At 35.4% G+C, this 15,448-nt stretch overlaps 1 long non-coding RNA gene across 3 annotated transcripts; it reads right to left on the reverse strand.

Annotated features, from left to right (window-relative positions):
* Positions 1 to 1,189: 1,189 nt before the first annotated feature.
* Positions 1,190 to 14,821, reverse strand: LOC128218092 (uncharacterized). Of its 3 annotated transcripts, XR_008258315.1 has the most exons (8): positions 14,611 to 14,821; positions 10,067 to 10,209; positions 9,083 to 9,302; positions 8,189 to 8,275; positions 7,226 to 7,366; positions 6,844 to 6,958; positions 5,255 to 5,383; positions 1,190 to 1,902 (listed from the first exon to the last, which is right to left on the reverse strand). It is a non-coding gene; the product is annotated as an uncharacterized LOC128218092 (long non-coding RNA). The 3 variants fall into 3 exon arrangements; XR_008258314.1 differs by lacking the exon at positions 7,226 to 7,366 and having other exon boundaries at positions 9,083 to 9,289; XR_008258313.1 differs by lacking the exon at positions 7,226 to 7,366.
* Between the last annotated feature and the right edge of the window lie 627 nt (positions 14,822 to 15,448).

Below are 15,448 nucleotides of genomic sequence, written 5' to 3' on the forward strand. Positions count from 1 at the left end.
ATGACGTTTGCAACTAAAATGTCACATGATACACATGTGTATTACGTCATGAATACTGTACATCACGTGATCATTTGTGTACCACGTGATCGGCAATTTTTGATCACGTATGCAACTAAAATGTCACATGATACACATGTGTACTACATCATTTAAACTGCAGGTCACGTGATCATTTGTGTACCACGTGATCGGCAATTTTTGATGACGTATACAACTAAAATGTCACATGATACACATGTGTACTACGTCATTTAAACTGCAGGTCACGTGATCATTTGTGTACCACGTGATCGGCAATTTTTGATGACGTATACAACTAAAATGTCACATGATACACATGTGTATTACGTCATGAAAACTGTAAATGACGTGATCATTTGTGTACCACGTGTTCGGCATTTTTTGATGACGTATACAACTAAAATGTCACATGATACACATGTGTATTACGTCATGAAAACTGTAAATGACGTGATCATTTGTGTACCACGTGTTCGGCATTTTTTGATGACGTATACAACTAAAATGTCACATGATACACATGTGTTGATGACGTATGCAACTAAAATGTCACATGATACACGTGTGTATTACGTCATGAAAACTGTACTTCACGTGATCATTTGTGTACCACGTGATTGGCATTTTTTGATGACGTATGCAACTAAAATGTCACATAATACACATGTGTATTACGTCATTAAAACTGCCGATCATGTGATAAACAACATAATGACATACGGCACTAAAACTTCTTACCATGTGATCTTTTTGTTCCACGCGTTCTGCAACTTTTGATGACGTATGTTAATATAATGTCACATGATATACACGTGTGCGTCATTAACTGCAGGTGACGTGATCCACTTGTGTACACGTGTTCGGCAATTTTTGCTGACTTATGCAACTAAAATGTCACATGATACACATCATTAAAACAGCAGATCATGTGAAACACAATAAAATAACGAACTTTTTACGTACCACGTTATAGACATGCAGGTGCATTAGGTCACTAAAATTGCAGATCATTGTATACACAATATTATATTATCACTAATATGCCACTAGAAGGTACGCAAAACACGAGTATTTTGTCTTTATTTGTAAAGCAAGGTCATGACTGTATTCATATTTTGTTGACACCATTTTGTTGATACTGGTCTTACCAAAGTCCAGAAAAAAACTTCACGCTGCAATAACACAAAAAAAGGCAAGCTAGGTGAATGAAACTTGGTACATGTATGTGGTATTTACATGTCACTTTGTATTTTTCGGCCAACAAAAAACTTTGGTTGCTATGGCACCTAAAATGGTGAATATAACACTTTTTGATAGTGTCTTGGTATGAAAGAAATACATTCATAAAACTTGGTAGAAATGCCACGTCTGTTTTTAATCATAAAGATGTGATTGTTATGGCACAATTGTGTGAATGTCTTCCGTCCATTTGGAAAAATGGATCCTCATATAACTCAAGAAGTATGCAAGCTAGGTATATTAAACATGTTTAGGGGCCAATAAGAAAACTATGTGTGCAAATCATTTAAAACTATTGTTACTATAGGGGCAACAAAACCCATTGGAGAGGATTGTATTGCAAGCATTATACTCAGGGACTGGTGTATACAAACATTTTAAATGTTAATAATTAACATTGCAACAAAATTGAAAACAACCACAACATACATTTACAGTTGACAATAACTGGCACAGATCAGAACAGAAATTAACAAAGTTTTATGGTATGCAAATGAACAAAATCAATCAATGTTCTTCTCAGTTAAAGGTTTCCATTGCTGGTAAAGTACATCTTCAACACTGACGTCACTGATTGCAGACACTGTGCAAACCTCTAGGCCCAAACACCAAGGAAGGTGCTGCCTTTCTGGGGTGTGACTGAAAAAAAAAATGTTTAGGATTTGTGATGGATAAATGCCATTTTTGTGATGGATAAATGCCAGATATGTAATGGATAAATGCCAGAAATGTAATGGATATATGCCGGATATATAATGGATAAATGCCAGATATGTAATGGATATATGCCGGATTTATAATGGATAAATGCCAGATATGTAATGGATATATGCCGAATATATAATGGATAAATGCCAGATATGTAATGGATATATGCCGGATATATAATGGTTATATGCCAGATAAGTAATGGTTATATGCCAAATAAGTAATGGATATATGCCAGATATGTAATGGATATATGCCAGATATGTAATGGTTATATGCCAGATATGTAATGGGTATATGCCAGATATGTAATGGGTATATGCCAGATATGTAATGGATATATGCCAGATATGTAATGGATATATGCCAGATATGTAATGGATATATGCCAGATATGTAATGGATATATGCCAGATATGTAATGGATATATGCCAGATATGTAATGGATATAATTATTATATGCTGAGTATGTAATGGATAGATGCTGGGTATGTAATGGATATATACCAGATATGTAATGGATATATGCCAAATATGTAATGGATGTATGCCAGATATGTAATAGATATATGCTGGGTATGTAATGGATATATACCAGATATGTAATGGATATATGCCAAATATGTAATTTATATATGTCAGATATGTAATGGATATATGCTGGGTATGTAATGGATATATGCCAGATATGTAATGGATATATGCCAGATATGTAATGGATATATGCCAGGTATGTAATGGATATATGCCAGATATGTAATGGATATATGCCAGATATGTAATGGATATATGCCAGATATGTAATGGATATATGCCAGATATGTAATGGATATATACCAGATATGTAATGGATATATGCCAGATATGTATATGCCAAAAATATTATGGATATATGCCAAATATGTAATGGATATACGCTGGGTATGTAATGCCAGATATGTAATGGATATATGCCAGGTATGTAATGGATAAATACCAGATATGTAATAGATATATGCCAAATATGTAATGGATATATGCCAGGTATGTAATGGATAAATACCAGATATGTAATGGATATATGCCAAATATGTAATGGATATATGCTAGGTATAAAATGGATATATGCTAGGTATGTAATGGATATATGCCAGATATGTGATGGATATATGCCAGATATGTAATGGATATATGCCAGATATGTGATGGATAATATATGCCAGGTATGTAATGGATATATACCAGATATGTAATGGATATATGCTTAATATGTAATGGATATATGCCAGATATCTGATGGAGATACTATGATTACTTGATTTGTGATTGATATGCTGGATTTGTGATTGATATGTGTTAGATAAATACATATATGTGCTGGATTCGTGATGGATATGTGCTGGATTTGTGATGGATCTATGCTCCATTTGTGATGCACTTATGCCTGATTTGTGATGGACCTATGCCCGCTTTGTGATGGACATATGCCCCATTCGTGATGGATATATGCTGGATTCGTGATGGATCTATGCCCCATTTGTGATGCACTTATGCCCCATTTGTGATGGACCTATGCCCGCTTTGTGATGGATCTATGCCCCATTTGTGATGCACTTATGCCCCATTTGTGATGGACCTATGCCCGCTTTGTGATGGACCTATGCCCCATTTGTGATTGACATATGCCCCATTTGTGATGGACCTATGCCCCATTTGTGATGGACATATGCCCCATTTGTGATGGACCTATGCCCCATTTGTGATGGACCTATGCCCCATTTGTGATGGACCTATGCCCCATTTGTGATGGACCTATGACCCATTTGTGATGGACCTATGCCCCATTTGTGATGGACCTATGCCCCATTTGTGATGGACCTATGCCCCATTTGTGATGGACCTATGCCCCATTTGTGATGGACCTATGCCCCATTTGTGATGGACCTATGCTCCATTTGTGATGGACCTATGCCCCATTTGTGATGGACATATGCCCCATTTGTGATGGACCTATGCCCCATTTGTGATGGACCTATGACCCATTTGTGATGGACCTATGCCCCATTTGTGATGGACCTATGCCCCATTTGTGATGGACCTATGCCCGCTTTGTGATGGACCTATGCCCCATTTGTGATGGACCTATGCCCCATTTGTGATGGACATATGCCCCATTTGTGATGGACCTATGCCAGCTTTGTGATGGACCTATGCCCCATTTGTGATTGACATATGCCCCATTTGTGATGGACCTATGCCCGCTTTGTGATGGACCTATGCCCCATTTGTGATGGACATATGCCCCATTTGTGATGGACCTATGCCCCATTTGTGATGGACCTATGCCCCATTTGTGATGGACCTATGCCCCATTTGTGATGGACCTATGCCCCATTTGTGATGCCCATTTGTGATGGACCTATGCCCCATTTGTGATGGACCTATGCCCCATTTGTGATGGACCTATGCCCCATTTGTGATGGACCTATGCCCCATTTGTGATGGACCTATGCCCCATTTGTGATGGAGATATGCCCAATTTGTGATGGATCTATGCTGGATTCATGATAGATATGTGCTGGCTATGTGATGGAATATGCTGGATTTTTGATGGATATGTGCTGGCTGTGTGATGGAATATGCTGGATTCATGATAGATGTGCTGGCTGTGTGATGGAATATGCTGGATTCGTGATGGATATGTGCTGGCTATGTGATGGAATATGCTGGATTCGTGATGGATATGTGCTGGCTATGTGATGGAATATGCTGGATTCGTGATGGATATGTGCTGGCTATGTGATGGAATATGCTGGATTCGTGATAGATATGTGCTAGATTTGTGATGGATATATGCTGGATTCGTGATGGATATGTGCTGGCTGTGTGATGGAATATGCTGGATTCGTGCTGGCTATGTGATGGAATATGCTGGATTCGTGATGGATATTTGCTGGCTGGGTGATGGAATATGCTGGATTCGTGATGGATATGTGCTGGCTATGTGATGGAATATGCTGGATTTGTGATGGATTTGTGCCAGATTTGTGATAGATTCTTATATAAACTGAAGATAGATAACCATAATTTCTGAGCCAAAATTGTAGGAAAACACCATTTTGTGTTAAGGTGCCCATTGAAAATGGAAATACAATCATTATGTTATAGTAGTACTTAATTCCAGTTATTTCCAAGACCATTATTATATATTTAGTTAAAAATTTTTTTTAGATATTTTATGACGATACACACAAACATTTTGTATCTCAGTCAATTTGTCAATTGTAGTGCACTTGCAATAACCTCAGCCAGGGAGAAATCTACAGATGTATCGGCTGAATTGTCTGCTACTCTAGAAACACGTGTGACATTCACTTCTATGATTGCATGACCCGTCTCTCTCTACTATCAGCATGGGAATTCTTCTGACACCTGGAAAGTACCATTCAGGAAACATGCATTTAGTATCATATCTATGAGAAATTTGTCTGAAAATATGTACTTCTGAGAACATAAATGAAGAATTTAGATTTGACCTAGTAACCTAGAGTTTGACACCACATTACCCAGGTTTAAAGTTTAAACTAATAAAAATATTCCATCAAGGCCAGATTAGAAATATTGCAAATATATAGCTTCTAGAGTGTTTCCAAGGTTGTTCCAAGATTTGACCTAGTGACCTAGTTTTTGACCAAATGTGATATAGTTTCAAACTAAGCCATGAATTCATCGAGGAAAATTCTGATTAAGTTTCATGGAGAATGAAACGGATATATTGTCTAGATTTGTTCATGAGTTTTGAAATATTTGACCTAGAGACCTACTTTCTGACATCATGCCACTAAGCTTCAAAGAAAACATACTGATTAAGTTTCAAAAACATAGGACCAGACATATTGTCTTGAGTATGTACCTAACAATTTTTCTAAGATTTGACCTAATGACCTTGTTTTTGACACCAGATGACCTAGATCTGAAATAATCTTAGTGTTGAGCAAGGAAAACATTTTGATAAAGTTTTCATGAAAACCATAAAAAGTCTCTATAAACTCTTCCTATATATATCAAGTTTGGTTGCAATATGTCAAGCCTAACTAAAGTTATTCACTACCAACCTGTTTTCTATTTATAGTAACAGTAACCCTAAACCTTGACCCTAAGGGCCGCAAACACAATCCCATGAAAGCTCTCTATAAACTCTTCCTATATACCAAGTTTGGTGACCATATATATTAAATTAACTAAAAATAATTTGATACCATAAGTAAGTTTGAAGCCGCCCGCATGCCGGCCAGCCCCAACAACAAAGAACGTCATTCTAACAATCAGGTTTCACTTTGGTTAAAACAAAGTACGTCATTCTAATAATCAGGTTTCACTTTCGTTAAATATATAAAAAAAAAATTGCCAATCAAAAGCAATGAAAATAAGAAATAAAAAAAGTCAATCAAGGGCCATAATTTGTATTAAGGATGAAACTTGTATTTAGGATGAAATGGTGTTATGTAGCCTAATTGTAGGATGGTTGTCAATAATTGTGTGAAGTATTAAGTCAATTGAAGGGTATAGAACAAAATAGTAAAAATCCCAAATTGCCCTTAAACTTTAACCTGACACAATGTGCGCTAAAACTACTTTAACCTTGATTTTTAAGTCAATCAGGGGCCATAATTTGTATTTAGGACAATATGGAGCTATTTTACACACCCTGTGATGGTCCTAAACAACTTTGTGAAGCATTAAGTGAATTAAATAAAAGGTATAAGAGTTATAAGCGAAAATGCCCTAAACTTTTACCCGACGCCGACACAGACACTACGGTAGTAAAGCCACCTTATTCTTCGAATAGTCAGTCAAGCTAAAAATAAATGTATAGCAAATTTAAAACGTACTATGTTTTTTTCACCAGTTTGATTGTGTCTGGTTGGCTTGCTGGAGTCTATTTTTAGAAATGTCCTGTACACACTGTCTCCAAGGGCAACAGTATTGTGCAGTCTCAAAATAGTCCTTAAACAAACAGAACATGATATGAGCATTAATTCGAGTTCCTTTTAAGTTCAAATAGATAATAGCACACAATGATCAGCTTTTATTATAAATGAATAAAGTTATGTTTAACAGTTTTAAAAGTTTTTTTTAAAATTTTGATAATCATGATGTTCTACTAATACCTTGCAAAACAGTAAATTTCACATCATGACAGTTTAATGGCAAAAAAATACCACTTTCAGTAATAAAATTGGAATAGTGTTGCATTCAAGTCTTAAGTCTTACCTATTTCATTTAGCTCTATTGTGACGAAAGCCAATAGCTTATAAGTACACTCTTGAGTCTGTTTCTTGCTTACAAACCAATACTGGTTTCCATTTTGAGAAGTCGTGAGAAAGTACCCCTAATGGGGATCAAACCTGTAACCTGAAAGGCGACACCTATAATCAACTCATAAACCTCTGGCTGACTCATGATTGACAAATATAAATGTACGGCATATTTTAAACTGCTATCCAATCAGGCAAAATATAATTTCAAACACTAATGCTAGATTTAAGTATTTGTTAACTATTGGTACTTTCTAATGGCCTCCCTTCAAGGCCACAATACTGGTTTCTGTCCAGGGGTGGTATTCATAAAACATCTTAAGTGATTTCCGAATTTAAGTTTCTCTCTGAGCATTTGGTACAATAACTTTATACTATCTGAAATACCTCATTTTTAATAATTTTGTCAACTTATTAAGAACACTTATAACTTTATTGTTATTATTATAGTTTAAGTTGACTATGAAAAGTCTAGGAAATTGACATATTAGGCCACACCAAATTGATCTTTAGTTCCTCGGATTTTTGCCAAAAAAAAATGGAGCGAGCGAGCGAAATATTTTTTTTTATTTTTTTATTTTTTTATCATTTTTCATAAAATATGAAGCGAGTGCAAGTGAAAAACATATTAAAAATGGACAATTACACTTCAACCTATATTTAAACTCAAAATATCTGGTTCACAGGTAAAAAAATTGGAGCGATCGCATGAAAAAAATAAAAATATTTTTTTTACATTTTCAAAAAACAGGTGCGGCGAATCCGAGGAACGAAAGATCAATTTGGTGTGGCCTTTAAAGTAGTTTTATGGATACCGGCCCAGGAAATGCATTTTAAGTGCAATATTTAACCAGCCATCAGCTTTTGTCACAATTGAGCTATTAAAAATAAATTAGTATTAACTATAAACTATAACTACCATATAATAAATGGGCTGAGTCCAGTTGGAGATGCATGTACAGATAGGGGCTTGCGGCAGACCCATGGAATGGCCTGTCTCAGGTAGCTGAAAGTAAAAAAAGTATTTACTACTTTTAAATTTATAATAATTCATCTTCCTTATTTTTCAAGATTCACCATTAAATTTGATGTTTTTTAAATACATATACTGTTATATAATAATGGGCCGATTGTTCAGAACTTTGTTTTGTAACGAATCTCAGGACAATTATTTAATAGAATGTGTTACGCTTTGATATCATAACTGTAAAAAAAAAGTACCAAAATGTAAAAAAAATGTGTTGGAGACCGGGTTTGAACCATTGTCGCCAAAATTGCAGTCCAGCATTGTATCCACTAAGCTACGACGGCTTACTTAAATAGGGTGACATAATTAAGCTATATACCTAACTCGGTAATATCACGTGATAACACCGACTAGCCAATCACGCATAAGGAATCTTTATTCTTCGAAAAGTTTAATGGATACACTTGTGAGACATGACAGAATAACTAATTATATGATGACTATACTCTATATATAGTTAACTTTATGAAGGCAAAAATACATTAAGAATAATAATTATTATTATACGATCTATATATAAACTGTCAATGATTGAACAAAGGTAATTTTCAAAGACAAAATAAAATATAATATTGACCCCTTGTGTAATATCATTATCCCCTGGATTTCAGACCAAAATCCCCTGGGAAGCCTCTCAGAAATATGGCATGTATGTATTAACCACAAAATCAGTATTGACCGAGGCGATAATAAGGATTTTGGGGGTCAATATGACAGCCTATTTCACAGTTAATAAGTTAGTAATAGTATATATTTATATTTATCCTTATTAATTGCTATTCTTACAGCTACATAGTCCCTCTTCTGTTGTCTTGACGTCAGGAAGAAGAGGGACAGGATCTGCATCACAATTTCATCTTTCTTGAAATAAGACTGCGATGGTTGATCATCAGCTGCGATGGTTGATCATCAGCTGCGATGGTTGATCATCAGCTGCGATGGTTGATCATCAGCTGCGATGGTTGATCATCAGCTGCGATGGTTGATCATCAGCTGGTAGAACAACCTTAACATTCGTACAAAACGCAATGGTCTATAAACACTCATTCGGAGCTCCTCGGCCATTTTATCGAAAACAACCTCGGATGTATTTGGACGGTTTACATACTCAAAAAGTGGTACGTTTAAGTCCGCTGCAAGTAGATCGCGTACTAATTTTATTTAGCAGTTAAACTTTGTGACTTAACTCTTGGAATTCTTAATTATGTTTGCAATAATTCAATTCAATGGCAATCAACTTAAACTTAGATCAATATATACAACTCTAAAACACTACATTTAATTAATGATATTATTCAAAATTTTACGAACTACTTCAACTGATGTACCTGCATACATCCGAGGTTGTTTTTGAAAAAAATGGCCGAAGAGTTCCGAATGATAAACACTCAGCTGCAATTGTGCAACTAGTGCTGAATGAACAAAGAAATGCATTTTTACAAAAAGTATGCAGAATACTAAAATGTATATGTAGGAATTTGATTATTATTATATATTTTTTTAAAGAACAAACAGACGTTGAATTATAATTATATAATTCTTCGTTGCTGATGTTGCGTTGGTACTAAAATGCTAAGGTTTACTTTAAGAAGCATACTTCATTGCATCAAATATTTCATACCGTATTGCTATACCTACACAATATATCATTCAGAAACATATGGCTTAAGTTTATTTTAGAGATTTAATTTCTATTTTAGGAAATTTATTTTTTCCATATTTTTATTTTGTAACTATGGTTCAGCTTTAAAGCAGTGTTTTTAACATTACCTCAATGTGCCATCAACAAACCGACGCTGGGCTCTTTAGAGGTGTTGGAGCCGCTTTGAAGTGTCGAACGTGGGGTGGCAATTGCAGTTAAGCCTCATCTTACCAAGGAAGAAGTCACCAGCCTTGATGAACTCCCTGTTGATCTTAAATGACAAAATATACATATTAATATTACATGTATACTATAATTAAATAAAACTAGGTGTCCGACTTTGAGGAAATGGAAAATTATGATTTTTTCTTTAGCAAGAGCTGTCACAGAGACAAGCGCGCTCGACTATTACGCCGCTTTCCAGTGTAAGGATTGAAAAATTTTGGCAAAACATGAATCACTGTAAAATTAGATTAGATTTCAATTCAATACATGATGTATTTGCTGACATATTAACAAAAATGTGGTTACATGCAAAATTTTAACCAGAATTTCGAAGTCCAATAATAAAGGGCCATTATTGTTTGCAAAATACAGTTATCAAACTTGGTTATTCAAGTAGATTGGGTGGTTGAGTACCATTGTATAAAGTCTCAATGCAATACATGAAGTAGTTGCTGAGATATTAACCTATTATATGTGTGCTAACATGCAAAACCTTAACCAAAATTTCTAAGTCGCATAAAAAGGGGCAAAAATGATATACTATGCAAGATAGAGTTATCTTTCCTGATTAATTAAAAAGGTTAAATGGTTGGGAGCCTGTGTATAAAGTTTCAATGCAATACATGATGTATTTGCTGAGATATTGACTCAAATGTGGTTACATGCAAAACCTTAGCCAGAATTTTTAAGTTGAATAATAAAGGGAAATTATTTTGCATTAATTGCAAACTAGAGTTATCTAACTGGGTTAATTAAGTAAGTTGGATAGTTGAGTACAATGCGTAAAGTCTCAATGCAATACTTCAAATAGTTGCTGAGATATTAACCTATGTATGTTTACATGCAAAACCTTAACCAGAATTTTTAAGTCGAATAATAAAGGGCAATTATTTTGCATTAAAGGGACTGTACACCAGATTGGGACCAAAAAAAGTTTTTTTCTGTAACCAATCTCAGGACAATAATTTGATAAAGTGTTTTACTCTTTAATATCATAATTGTAAAAAATATACAAAAATGTAAAAAAAAATCGCGTCGAAGTTCGGGTTCTAACCGGGGTAGCCTAAATTGCAGGCCAGTGTTGTATCCACTGTGCTACGAAGGCTTACTCATAACGGGTGTAACATTTCAACTATATACCTAACTTGGTAATATCATGTGATAACATCTACAAGCCAATCACACATAAGGAATAAATTCTACTAGGTAGACATACCTAGAAATCTTTTTTAATGGAAAAATACCAAAAAACTGCTAAAATCAAATTAATTGTAAACTATGTGGTACTTCAGTTAATAAGTTTCAATGCACTGTACACATCGATACCAAGTTTATGTCAGTTTTCAACAATTTTCTCTTTTTTTCCCGCTATTTCATCATACAGAGTACAGCCCCTTTTAATGCAAACTAGAGTTATCTATCTTGGTTAATTAAGTAATTTGGATGGTTAAGTACCACTGTGTAAAGTCTCAATGCGATACATCTAGTAGTTGCTGAGATATTAACCTATGTGTGCTTACATGCAAAACCTTAACCAGAATTTCTAAGTCAAATAAAGGCCCATTATTTGCATTAAATTCAAATAAGTGTTATCTAACTTCATTAATTTAGTATGTAAGATAGTTGGGAATACATATCTAAAGTTTTTATGCAATACATGATGTATTAATGAGATAATGACTTAAAGGTGCTTGCATGCAAAACCTTAACCAAGGTGTGACGCCAACGTTTGGATGAGTAGTATAGCTCTCCTTATTCTTCGAATAGTCTAGTTAAAAATGATATGCAATTTAGTGGTTTGAAGGAAAAAGTATTGCGATTGACTTCACCATTGAAAAGACTGCAAATTTGGTTTTAAGTATAGTGTCTATGTTGAAATTATTACTGGATATTATCGCAGCATTCATTCTGCATATAAAATGAATTAAAGCTGCACTTTCACAGATGGACAGTTTTGACCTTTTTATTTATTTATTTTGTCGCAGAATCAGCTGATTTTGGCATCAATGCCTTAAGTTCAGCAAACAGATAACTCACAAAAGAAATTATCTCAATTATTTGGGAAAACTGCTGAAAATTCAATTTTTCTGAAAGCGTTAGTTACACTTTTAACCATAAAACTTCAATTTTCAAACATAAATATGAAAAATGCGATCAGCTCTTTTGTCACCAGTCTTAAATCACTGGTTTCCAGATATTTAGGGGGAAAAAAGAAGATAAAACAATCAATCTATGAGAGTGCAGGGCCATGGGTGCAGGCATTGTCAAGTTATCAATCGGACAACTTTTTATCATTCAAGGTCAACGTGACCTTGACCTTTGGTCCAATGACCCCCAAAATCAATAGGGGGTCATCTACTGGTCAGACCCAAACTCCAAGTCAAGATTTAGGGACATAGGTGCAGGCATGATAAAACAATCAATCTACATGTATGAGAGTGCAGCTTTTAAACTGATCAGACATTTTGCTCTATATACTTCGATGTGCTATATTTCTGCAATGCATGTAGTTTCGGAAGCATTGCTTTGCCACTTTGTGGTGTTCCGCTCATCAACAGCGCAGGTGAAACAGTGTCGTTTCTGTTATCTATTCCTAAAGGCTCATTTATTCACAAATTTTCCTGAACGGAATATTGTAATATATGACAGCTCATCACCGAGCTTAAATATATATATAACTAGAGCTGTCACAGGAGTGACGAATACCCCCAAATGCCGCCTGGACACAGGAATGGCAAACCATTCCTTTGAAAAGAGGCCATAACTCCAAGGTTATCTCTTCTGGAATAAGACATCTAGAGCATTCACCAGCTTTTCTTCCAACATGATCATCATCAAATTTTACAAGTACATATTTGGGCTTGAATGCATCCTTATCCACCTGGGAATAAATCCCGGGACTGTTCCTGTAGCCGAATTAACAAGTCCATCTGACAGGTCAATATTTGTAGTAAGCACTACTGTGGCAAATATGCCATACTTAAGTTCTGCTGGTATTCCACTGGCATCTGGTTCAAATGAAGCATGCTGGATTTGTTTTGCTTGTTCATCTTTCCAAGTGTCAACAAGGAAATAATACAGGTGTAAAAAATCACATATACAAAGGTTCACATAATGGTCATGGATATCTGAAAGTTTGAGAAAAATATATTGAAAAATGACAAAGGAGTAGGCCACCAAAGCGAATATTACCCCACTCCCACCCACCTCAGGGGAGATAACAAACCTGTTTCTCTCATTTTCACCATAAAGGGGTCATGACTCCTGACAGGATATTCCAAAATGAAGGTGGACGGGTGAATTTGACAGTCTGCCAACCCAATTTCTGTTTACCCACCCCCACCACCTCCCCCCCACACATGAGTACCAAGGAAATAATACAGGTGCACAAAATCACATATACAAAGGTTCACATCATGGTCATGGATAGCTGAAAGTTTGAGAAAAATATATTGAAAAATGACAAAGGAGTAGGCCACCAAAGCGAATATTGTAACAAATTTAAGGCCTGTATGCACCTAACTTCAGGACTTTTGATGGTCTTTTTAAGGACAAAATCAATTAAAGGTCTTTTTAAGGCCATGCAAACATTCTGATTAATACAGGTGCACCAAATCACATATTCAACAGTTCATATCATGGTCATTGACATCTGAAAGTTTGAAAAAGATTTATAGAAAAAATGAGAAAAAATGACCAAGGATTAGGCTAGACAAAGCTGTATAATTTTTGCCTATTTTAACTTATTCAGGGGCCATAATTGGAGACATGATCATGTGATTCCAACCACAATCACAGGGGCAAATGTTCTCACCAGGGCTATAAGTTTGAAAAAGATTCATTCAAAAATGACGAAGGAGTAGGACGAACAAAACTAATTTTACCCAATTTAACTCATTAAGGGGCCACAACTCCACTCAGGATCATGTGACTCCCACCAAATTCATGGAGGCAAAGGCTTACATCATGGCCATTAATATTTGAAAGTTTGAAAAAGATTTGCTCAATAGCTTCAAAGAAGAATCCTGGACAAAGCTAATTTTGCCCAATTTAACTCATTAAGGGGCCACAACTCCACTCAGGATCATGCGACTCTGACCAAATCCACGGAGGCACAGGTTTACATCATGGTCATTAATATTTGAAAGTTTGAAAAAGATTTGTTCAATAACGACAAAGATGAATCCCGGACAAAAAAACGGACGGACAGACGGACAGACAGACAGACAGACAGACGGACAGACGGACAACCCGATTCCAGTATACCCCCCCCAAACTTTGTTTTGGGGGGTATAATTATTAATTTTATTAGAAAAACTTTTCACTTTATTGTGATAAACAAGATATAAATTAGTTAAGCTTTCTATAAATTATTATTCATTTCCTTTAAAATGTCATTTTATTTTCGTTATATTAAAAAGTAATCAATTATTGAACTAAACCATACCAGAATGGATTCTTTGAGCTTCCCAGCCTTGGGGGATGACGTCAGACACATAGGTCTGGCCGTACAATTTCAGCCCGGGTGAATATCTACTACCGGTATACATGGTGGACACTGGATTGGAACATCTTCATCCAAGTTGAAGAAAGTATGTGGAATCCTTTATGGTTGCATCTCCTTAAAGCTGCACTCTCACAGATTGAACGTTTTGACAACTTTTTTATTTTTTGTCTTGGAATGAGCCAATTTTTGCGAAAATCCATAGAAACCAGTAAGACTGCCGACAAAAAATCAGACCACAGATTTTATATTTAAGTTAAAAAATTGATGTTTTATGCATTTTTCTTAAACCGTTAGTAATGGTTTAAGCCATAAAACATTAATTTTCAAACGGAAATATGAAAATCTACGATCTGATTTTTTGTCACTGGTTTGCAAATATTTACGCAAAAATTTGCTCATTCCAAGACAAAAAATAAAAAAAGTTGTAAAAACGGTAAATCTGTGAGAGTGAAGCTTAAAGGCTGTCTTTGGTGGACTGTATAGAAGCGACATAGACTATTTTTGGTGGTTGCGTGGGTGATATTATTGGGGTCGTTGACAATGGCAATACATGTAATGGTGTCATAGATGATGGGGTTGTTGTGGATAGTGAGGTCATCATCATGCTGGTGTTCCCGACATCTGCAGCAACAACAGTGGCCACCTCAGTTCACTTGAAAACAACAAAGTACCACTCAATAGTGAAAAACTACTTCAGCAGCTGAAGTTAATGGGCGTGAGAGATAACTGTGAAATAAAATAGTGATTAATTTAAAAACAACAACACTTATTTTCAATT

The sequence above is a fragment of the Mya arenaria genome, chromosome 14, assembly GCF_026914265.1.
Source record: "Mya arenaria isolate MELC-2E11 chromosome 14, ASM2691426v1".
Classification (NCBI taxonomy): Eukaryota; Metazoa; Mollusca; class Bivalvia; order Myida; family Myidae; genus Mya; species Mya arenaria.